Below are 11,079 nucleotides of genomic sequence, written 5' to 3' on the forward strand. Positions count from 1 at the left end.
ATGCACCACTCACACATAGGACACGGGCACCGATCATGCACTGGACATATACCACACATATACCACTCACACAGTGGATACATTCACCATTGGGAGGGATGAGATTGGATCTCTATAAAAATCTGATATGACATATAAGACTATATGATATACTGTATATGTTATTACACACACAAAAAAACATTAAAAAAAAGGCCAAGGGACGGGTTGTTACTCTTTTGAAACATTGCAAAAGAACAGCATTTCATAACTACTGCCAAAAAAATGACAAGACTGGACTTCCCCATGAACTGATGTTTTTGTTCTCTAAGATTTGCATTCTTCTATATAAAGCCACGGGAACTGCTTAGAAGACGGAAACACCTGTGACACCGAAGAGTAGGTAAGACTACATTCACACCCTCAGGAAAAATGGCTGTGGTCACAGTCATTTTTAGAATCAATTGTAGTCAGTGAATAACAGCCATCAAAAAGTAAGACATGCCCTATTTTTGTCTGTTTCCAGATTAATGGGACCGTTTTTAACGGCCATTTAGAAAGGAGTGCAGGAGGTTATATATATATATATATATAATTATTATTTTTTTGTGGTGGCACAACTATATGTAATGAGAGGCCCTAAGGGGCCATTATTTTTTACTGAGGGGCCATGTGGACATTTTTTTATACTGGCGCCAACTATGGAGCTATTAATCAGACACTAAGGGACCATTAATCATACTGGGAGCACTATGGGGGTCATCCGATGTCCAGGGGGCACTGTGGGGGGGCATAAAATATACTGAGAGCACTGCAGGGTTTGGCATGTAAAAAAAAAACAAAGAACAACATCTGTTTTTAAATGGCAGTTTTTAACAGCCTTAAAAAAAAACTGATGAAAAACGGATATTAAAAACGGAAACATAGCCAGAAAATGGATGCACAAACTGATGCAAAATGGCCATGAAAAACTGAGAGTGTCTCCTTTTAAGGCCTCATGCACACGACCGTTGCTGTGTTCCGTGTCCGTTGTTCCGTTTTCCGTGATTTTCTGCGGACCCATTGACTTTCAATGGGTCCGTTGAAAACTCGAATAGTGCACCGTTTGTCATCCGCGTCCGTGATCCGTGTTTCCAGTCCGTCAAAAAAATATGACCTGTCCTATTTTTTTCACGGATAACAGATCTCGGACCCATTCAAGTCAATGGGTCCGTGAAAAAACACGGAGGCACACAAGATTGTCATCCGCGTCCGCTTTTTTCCTATCATTTGCAAGGCAAACTTGACTTAGATTTTTTTTCACTTTCCTTCATGTCTGGTGATCCTCCAAAAATCAAGGAAGACACAAGGAAACAAAAACGGAAACGGATCACGGAACAACGGAACCCCGTTTTGCGGACCGTGAAAAAATACTGTCGTGTGCATGAGGCCTTATGGCATTTTTTTTCACTGATGCGTGAAGACATCTTTCCTGATGAAGACACAATTACCCGCTCCACCAGTGTAGAATTATAGCGGTGTCTTATGTAGGGTATTAAGTATCATGGAGTATTATGTAGAGTAGTACATGGCATATTTCATAGATTATTGTAGTAGAGCATTTTGGCATATTTTGTGGAGTGTTATAATGGAGTATTATGTAGAGTATTACGTGGCATATTATGTCTAGTATTATAGTGCATTATGATGTGGAGTATTTTAGTGAAGCATTACGTGGAGTATTTTGTAGAGTAGCATGTAGATCATGATATGGAGTATTATGTGGCATAATATGTGGACTATTTGAGTATTTTGTTATATTTTGTAGTGTTATAATGGATTATTATTCAGAGTATTACGTGAATTATTATAGTGTAGTATTATGTAGATTATGATGCCTTTTTGTTCATTTTTTTAATTTTACTTCTTTTTGTATTTGTTTTTAATTAAATCTTGCTCCTTTATCACAGTCACTTACGGTATGAAGGTAATTTCTGGGCTGGAGATCAGCGGAAACTGCTTATAGTTTTCTGTTGATATCAGCTTAACAATTTTTTTCATTGTTTTAATATAAGGTTATATTCGCACTCTGCAGTTTAATAACGTGAAGAGATTATCGAGTATTTTGATATCGATGGCCTATCAGGATATTACATCGACAGGTTTCCGATACCTAGCACCCTCACCAATCACTGTAGTAACCAGCCCTGGATGGAGTAGTGTACTTCTTTCACCGGAGCTACTCCTGAACAGCTGATCAGTGGAAGTGCTGGCTATCAGATCCCCATCAATACGATAGTTAGGCCATCAAAATAAAAATACCGGGCAACCCCTTTAAGGACATGTCCTATTTTGGGCATTGAATAAGGTTCATTGTTGTTTGGATTGGTTTATATGAAGTTGATGAATATGTTAAAAACAAAAACATTCATACAGACTTTTTTTTTTCTACAGCAAAATGAAAAACATTTCCATTCTGTTTCTGCTGTGCTCCGGATGTTTTGCTCTGGAAGGTGAATAAATATTTAATAGAAATTAATAATTTTGACCTAAAAATGTCCATGAAGTCTAGAGGAGCAGACCAATACAGTCCACTCTATAATTCCTACCTCAACCCATAGCAAATCACTCCACCCACTGGGACAGTGGTGCCATCGAGAGAGATGGGTAGGACAGTTCCTCTAGTTCATCCTGTCTCAAAAATGTGCATGGTCTAGAGGAGAAGACCCTTACAGTCCACTCTACAACTCCCACCTCAACTTATAGCAGATCACTCCACCATGGGACAGTGGTGCCATCGAGAAAGATGGGTAGAACAGTTCCTCTAGTTCATCCTGTCTCAAAAATGTCTATGGTCTAGAGGAGCAGACCCTTACAGTCCACTCTACAACTCCCACCTAAACTTATAGCAGATCACTCCACCATGGGACAGTGGTGCCATCGAGAAAGATGGGCAGGACAGTTCCTCTAGTTCATTCTGTCTCAAAAATGTCCATGGTCTAGAGGAGCAGATCCTTACAGTCCACTCTACAACTCCTACCTCAACTTATAGCAGATCACTCCATCATGGGACAGTGGTGCCATCGAGAATGATGGGTAGGACAGTTCTTCTCTTGACTTACACAGTTACAAGCTGTAGTCAATACAATTAAAAACAGATATACTGTATGTCCATCTAGTCTCAAAAATGTCCAGGAAGTCTAGAGGAGTAGACTCTTACAGTTCACTCTTTCATTCCCACATTAACCCCAGAAAAACTACTTCAATATGGGGCAGTGGTGCCATTATCCGAGGAAGATGGATAGGACAGTTCATCTCCCTTGGACAGTTCTACTCAGTACTTGATTGAATTATCTTCTGTCCAGTCACCTTTGAACTATGCAAATGTTCCATGACTTGTTTCCAGTGTCCCTTGGTATACGTGGTGTACTGATTATTTCAAGTAATCTGCATCTACACTTTCAGTCTTGACCTGAGACTCAAAAGCTTGAAATCTAGTCCCTAGTCCTCTAGTGGTTTAGCCCAGGTCAATTTTAATTTTTGCGTTTTGTTTTTTTCCTCCATTTTTTCAAGTGCCATAATATATTTATTTATTTTTACTTTTCCATTCATGTAGTCTCACAAGAGCTTGCTTTTTATGGGACAAGTTGCAGTTTTTTAATAGCACCATTTAATTGACCATAAATTGAAAAATGGGGAAGAATATATATTTTGGAGAGGGCAATGTAACCAAAAAATGGTCACTGTATGCCATTGTACTCCGTGCTGGCTGGTTGCCGTAAATTTTGTATGTGTACCTAGGACCATGAGTCTGTGTGGCAGTGCGTGTATGCTTCTGTTGTTTGCGTACTGGCTGCGGATTACTTGTGGGTGTGACAAGCTCTTTTGTGACGTGTGCCTCCCTTATTTGGTAATATAGAGGTTAATTCCCCAGTCTGTGTCTGAATCTGCACCTGTTGTCCATGTGCTTGTTAGTCCTGCTATTTAGTTCCTGGGTTTTGTCTGTTTGTTAAGAAGTTCTGTCTGAAGTTTGTGGCCAGGCCCTGGCTGTGCAACAATGTTTACTGATCCTGTAGCCTGACCTTTTTGTCTGGCAGTTCCTGCCTATCGTTTCTGGGTTCCAATATTTATTGTCATGTCTGCTGGCTACTTCTGGAATGTTCGGGTTCCAGATGTTACTGTCATATGTGCACTGGTCCCTACAATTTTTACTGTTTGGACTGGTCTTCCATATGTGTGGGTTACAGAAGTCTTGAACAAGTCTGAACAACTTCCAAGTCCATGTTTCTGCACGTCTGGGTTCCATAAGTCTTGATCCAAGCCTGAACAAGTTCCTAGTCCATGTTTCTGAACGTCTGGGTCCCAGAAGTCATGATCCAAGTCTGAACAAGTTCCAAGTCCATGTTTTTGAATGTCTGGCTCCCAGATGTCTTGATCCAAGTCTGAACAAGTTCCAAGTCCATGTTTCTTCATGTCTGGATCCCAGAAGTCTTGATCCAAGTCTGAACAAGTTCCAAGCCCATGTCTCTGTTTGTCCTACCCTGTAGGTCAACAGCCTTTTATCTGTATTCCACCCTTGTGGTGTTTTCCAGTTCTACGCACAGTGGTTCCACATTATCCATAACATACAGTATGGTTTTAATAAATGTGATTATTATTATTGTGATATACCTGATGAAAATAATAATAATAAGTGCTTAGCGAATCAAAGTTGACAAAGTGGAATTTGATCTGAAGTTTTGGAAAAATTAAATTTGCACTGAAGCCAAATTTCCTGGCGTTTCGTGGTAACGAATCGATATTTTCATCAAATGGCAGCTACATTTGTTACAAAATGAAAATAAGAAGTTTGGGAACGCGAGATCACCCAAATGCCATCCAGACAGCCAATCAGCAGCTAGCCAGCCCCTGTGATTTCACAGTCCTATAAAACCCTCATCCGGCCAGGATGAGGTGTGACAAGCGCTAGGGACAGTGGTTAAGAAAGCCTTTAATTGTAAAATATTGGTTGGGAAGAGTTAAGGGACAGTGTAGGGACAGTGTAGGGAGACGTTTTACACTGTATAGGGGGAGCATAGGTAGAGTGCAGGGACTAATTAAACAGTGTCATCCTTGGTTAATAGATAAGCAATTCTATTACACCTTGATTCCATAATTGGGGTGAAAAGTGGTCTAATACTACTGCTATTGGGGTGTCCACATTGTTTTATAGAAAAGTCATTCTGTAACGCCTTGATTCTGTAATTGGGGTTATACAGAGTGGCACAATGACAGAGTGTGGAAGTGGCAGCAGCAGCATCAAGAGGAGGCCACAAAGTGGCACAATGGCAATGTGGAAGTGCCAGCAGCATCAGGAGACCACAGAGTGGCATGGTGACATAGTGTGGAGGAGACAGCAGCATCAGTTGACCACAGAGTGGCAAGGTGACATAGTGTGTAGGTGGCAGCAGTATCAGGAGACCACAGAGTGACCCGGTGACAGAGTGGGGAGGTGGAAGCAGCATCAGGAGACCACAGAGTGGCAAGGTGACATAGTGTCGAGGTGGCATCAGGAGACCACAAAGTGGCAAGGTAACATAATGTGGAGGTGGCAGCAGCATCAGGAGACCAAAGAGTGACCCAGTGACAGAGTGGGGAGGTGGGTGGCAATACTAGTACCAGCTGAAGATGGTGGGTGAAAGAAGGAGCACTTGGCATCAGATGTGTGGCATCAGGCGGGTGGCAGCATCAGAATAGCAGCTGAGGCAGGTAGGCAGAAGAAACCAGTCTCTTTTGTCAAAGTGTTGGTGTGGCACCATGGATGATCTAGTCTGATGCATCTTGCACTGGTGGGTGGAAATCCTGGCTGATCCACGCCTGATTCATCTTGACTAGTGTTGAGCAAGCATGCTCAGCTGAACACCAGTTCGGCTCGAGCATCGCGATGCTCGCTACATCACAGTGTTCGGCCGAATACCGAGTGTGCTCGAGCGCGATGCTCGAGTCTCCTCCCCGCATGTTTGTTGCCTGCTACGGAGCCAATAAACGTGCAGGTAAGTACTGACACTCACTGTAATGCCGTAGCCATGTTGGTTACTGGCATTACAGTGATTGGCTGGCCGGAACGCGTCATCGGGTGCTATAAAGAACCCGATTACATGTGGTTCAGCTCAGTCTTAGTCAGGGAGAGCTGTGCTGTAGAAGGGACAGAAAGTGTAGGGAATTACATTTTATTTTATTGTTAGGCAGGGTTGGTGTTAGAGACCCAAAAGTCCTTTTAAAGACTATAGTTGTATCTGGCAGCAATATATATTGCGCTAAATAGCTTGTAATTGTTTGGCTGCTGCAGACAGCGACATTACCTGCAATACATTTCCTGTGCAACGTGTGCGCAGCCTAAAAATATCTGTGACATCCAGTGTACTTTTTCCATAGACGCTGCAGACAGCAACATTATCTGCGCTACATCTCCTGTTTTACGTGTGCGCATACTAAAAATATCTGTGACATCCAGTGTACTTTTTCCGTAGACTGTGTCCGCTGCGGACAGTTACATTATCTGCGCTACATCTCCTGTATAACGATTGTGCATCCTAAAAATATCAGTGACATCCAGTGTACTTTTTCCATAAACGCTGCGGACAGTGACATTATCTGTGCTACATCTCCTGTGTAACGTGTGCGCATACTAAAAATATCTGTGACATCCAGTGTACTTTCTATTAGGCTATAACCTCCCCTACTGAAACCTGTTTTACATAAATGCTGTGGAATGATTAGTCCCTATCCTTTCCCTACAGTTCGAATAATCTTTCCCTGAACTTGTAAATCGTTTTTCAGCACGATGAAGTCTTTCCTAGCTCTGTCCCTAGCGCCTGCTGACGTCTCTCCCTGCACTAAGTACACTGGAAAATGGCAGAATCCAAGATGGCTGAGGGTATTTATAGGGCTGTGACTATCACTTGTATGTCATCCGTGGGTGATATAAGAGACCGGCGCTGGTTGACGAACTAGAGAATTGCACCCAAAAGGGCTTGCACCCTATATTGAACTTCCACTTGAGAGTTGCTACCTGCCCATATGGCTCAATAATATCCCCTACAGTCAATATATAAGAGCACGTAGGAACTGTACTAATGGCACGGACTACCAAGATAAGGCAGAACTGTTAAATAGAAAATTCATAGAGAAAGGATACAAACTCGAACAGTTGATCCCAATCACCAAAGAAGTGAAGGACATAAACCGGCACATTGGTCAATCCGTGACTGAAGAGCTTAATACCATCAAGGTTCCCATTATCACAAAGTACAGTGCAGATGTGCAGGGGTGGGCACCTTCAAAAGAATTATAAAACGGCATTGGGACATTTTAAAATATGATAAAATAATTGGGGATAAGATCTCAGTTAACCCCATATTCACCTTCAGAAAAGCCCCCAATCTGGCTAATTTGGTGGCTCCCTCAATTAAACCGAACAGATCAGGCAACAAACCATGCTTTATAAAAGGCTTTTATCCCTGTAGACTATGTCAAAACTGTAAAACCCTGAGGCATCAACTTAAGCCCATACTACACTGCGTGCAGAATTATTAGGCAAATGAGTCTATTGACCACATCATCCTCTTTATGCATGTTGTCTTACTCCAAGCTGTATAGGCTCGAAAGCCTACTACCAATTAAGCATATTAGGTGATGTGCATCTCTGTAATGAGAAGGGGTGTGGTCTAATGACATCAACACCCTATATTAGGTGTGCATAATTATTAGGCAACTTCCTTTCCTTTGGCAAAATGGGTCAAAAGAAGGACTTGACAGGCTCAGAAAAGTCAAAAATAGTGAGGGATGCAGCACTCTTAAAATTGCAAAGCTTCTGAAGCGTGATCATCGAACAATCAAGCGTTTCATTCAAAATAGTCAACAGGGTCGCAAGAAGCGTGTGGAAAAACCAAGGCGCAAAATAACTGCCCATGAACTGAGAAAAGTCAAGCGCGCAGCTGCCAAGATGCCACTTGCCACCAGTTTGGCCATATTTCAGAGCTGCAACATCACTGGAGTGCCCAAAAGCACAAGGTGTGCAATACTCAGAGACATGGCCAAGGTAAGAAAGGCTGAAAGACGACCACCACTGAACAAGACACACAAGCTGAAACGTCAAGACTGGGCCAAGAAATATCTCAAGACTGATTTTTCTAAGGTTTTATGGACTGATGAAATGAGAGTGAGTCTTGATGGGCCAGATGGATGGGCCCGTGGCTGGATTGGTAAAGGGCAGAGAGCTCCAGTCCGACTCAGACACCAGCAAGGTGGAGGTGGAGTACTGGTTTGGGCTGGTATCATCAAAGATGAGCTTGTGGGGCCTTTTCGGGTTGAGGATGGAGTCAAGCTCAACTCCCAGTCCTACTGCCAGTTTCTGGAAGACACCTTCTTCAAGCAGTGGTACAGGAAGAAGTCTGCATCCTTCAAGAAAAACATGATTTTCATGCAGGACAATGCTCCATCACACGCGTCCAAGTACTCCACAGCGTGGCTGGCAAGAAAGGGTATAAAAGAAGAAAATCTAATGACATGGCCTCCTTGTTCACCTGATCTGAACCCCATTGAGAACCTGTGGTCCATCATCAAATGTGAGATTTACAAGGAGGGAAAACAGTACACCTCTCTGAACAGTGTCTGGGAGGCTGTGGTTGCTGCTGCACGCAATGTTGATGGTGAACAGATCAAAACACTGACAGAATCCATGGATGGCAGGCTTTTGAGTGTCCTTGCAAAGAAAGGTGGCTATATTGGTCACTGATTTGTTTTTGTTTTATTTTTGAATGTCAGAAATGTATATTTGTGAATGTTGAGATGTTATATTGGTTTCACTGGTAAAAATAAATAATTGAAATGGGTATATATTTGTTTTTTGTTAAGTTGCCTAATAATTATGCACAGTAATAGTCACCTGCACACACAGATATCCCCCTAAAATAGCTAAAACTAAAAACAAACTAAAAACTACTTCCAAAAATATTCAGCTTTGATATTAATGAGTTTTTTGGGTTCATTGAGAACTTGGTTGTTGTTCAATAATAAAATTAATCCTCAAAAATACAACTTGCCTAATAATTCTGCACTCCCTGTAGAAATAGATACCCCACAGGTTAAATAGGCAATGAAAGAATATATTTCATGTAGCACTAAAGGGGTTATCTACTACATCAAATGCACCTGTAACAAAATATATGTGGGACGGACAAAAAGGGAGTTAAAAACAAGAATCAGGGAACATATTACCAATATCCATCAAAAATCTAAAAAAAATCACCCCTTATCACGTCACTATGCCGAATTCCACCATGGGAGACTCCTAGGATCAGTTTTTGCGGGTATTGAAAGAGTTGAAAGAGTTAAACCTGATAAGAGAGGAGGTGATTTTATCAAGCAGATGTCCCGAACAGAAAGCAAGTGGATTTTTAGATTCAACAGTTTGGCCCCTAATGGGTTGAACCATAAGATAGAATTTTTTGCATTCCAGTAGCAATGGTGTCCATAATGCCCCCTTGAAACGTGATTATCCATATATCGGGACTTTTGTTACTTGGAGAAAGTGCATACATACGTTGCCATGGAAAGCGCAGAACCTACTCAACCTCCGAGACATTATCAACGCATTATCCCTGACGAAGGAGCCCGGCAGGCTCTGGAACGCTTCGGATGCTTTTTGACCCACGGAGGCTACAGTACTTTCAACGGTGACGTCACCAGCAGTGGTTTCCCGGGTAACGGTATCACAAGTTCCCCCGCACTGCGCGTGCTTCCGGCCGGAGCGGCGCTGGTGTTAGGAGGTGAACAAGGAGGACACTTTTCTAGAAAGGATTACGCACGAGCAGGAGAAGAGCACAGCAAGCCTGAAGGCAACTGAAAGAAGGTAAACGGACCGGACTATACAACATCAGCGTATGCTTTGATTATTCATACATATTGCAATACTTATATTAATATTCCACGCATCAGTTATACGCATTCCCTCACAAAACAGGATATTAACAGGCTGTTTTAGCATTTTTTCACAAAATACAAGAGGGAAGTTCAATATAGGGTGCAAGCCCTTTTGGGTGCAATTCTCTAGTTCGTCCACCAGCGCCGGTCTCTTAGATCACCCACGGGTGACATACAAGTGATATATACAATTCTTTCAATTAAGGGGGACAACAGCACCCTTACAGATCACCGAGCAGCGGACCTCCCTTTATAGGTAGGTCGACGATTCGGTAGCGCAGGGGGATCTCCTATAATATATTTATAGGGCTGTGACATCACAGGGATGGCTGCTGATTGGCTGCATGCATGTCATTATGGGTGATCCCACGTTCCCAGAGTTCCTTGCTCCATGTCCTCACACGTGCAGCAGCCATTTTAGGAAAAAATGCCATTTGTTACCACGAAGCGCAAGGAAATTTGGATTCTGTGCAAATTCCACTTCGTCAACTTCGATTCGCTCTTCTCTAGTGGACACCCCAACAACAGTGAGATGAGACAGCTTTTTCCTAGTTTGGTATAATCAGTGTGTAACACGCCAGGTTCTCTATCAATCTATGTCGAAACAAGAGATGGTGTGAAAAGGGACCGCTCTACAGTAGAATCTTTGGCCACTGCACGGTTACAAACCTTGACCTGTAAGGCTGAGTTCACACTTCAGTGATTTGGTCAGTTAATTCCAGTAGTTACTGCATGGTGAGCCAAAATCAGGAGCCAATCCTGTTCTCAAATAAGGTATAAAAAGAACTTCCCCGGTTCTGTGTTGTGGACCCGCAACTGACCAAATAAGAGACATGAGATTGAGAACTGATCCTAATAGTGATGCACATCTATATACTGTATGAGACCTGCCAGTCATACTGACGAACAGTAACTGTTTCACTACCAGAAAGGACTAGCTATGCATGTTGCTGCAATGCACAGTGATGTACACCGACATACACTCTCCCTGCAGGCCAGGATATAGCTGATTTAACACGCTTCATGATGAATTAATTCGGAAAAAATCTACCGTAATTTTTTGGAAAAAAATTCGCTCATCTCTAATAATAATCATTAAACTATTGTTGTTACTTAAACTTTTCCTCTGTCTTTTGGTGTAGGTAAAAATACCCTAAT

At 42.2% G+C, this 11,079-nt stretch overlaps 1 long non-coding RNA gene across 1 annotated transcript; it reads left to right on the forward strand.

The window, feature by feature from the left end:
• The first annotated feature begins 226 nt into the window (after positions 1-226).
• On the forward strand, positions 227-2,473 carry LOC120981821. The gene is made up of 2 exons (XR_005774759.1): positions 227-382; positions 2,413-2,473. It is a non-coding gene; the product is annotated as an uncharacterized LOC120981821 (long non-coding RNA).
• Positions 2,474-11,079: the final 8,606 nt, after the last annotated feature.

Source organism: Bufo bufo, chromosome 11 (assembly GCF_905171765.1).
Source record: "Bufo bufo chromosome 11, aBufBuf1.1, whole genome shotgun sequence".
In the NCBI taxonomy this organism is placed as follows: domain Eukaryota; kingdom Metazoa; phylum Chordata; class Amphibia; order Anura; family Bufonidae; genus Bufo; species Bufo bufo.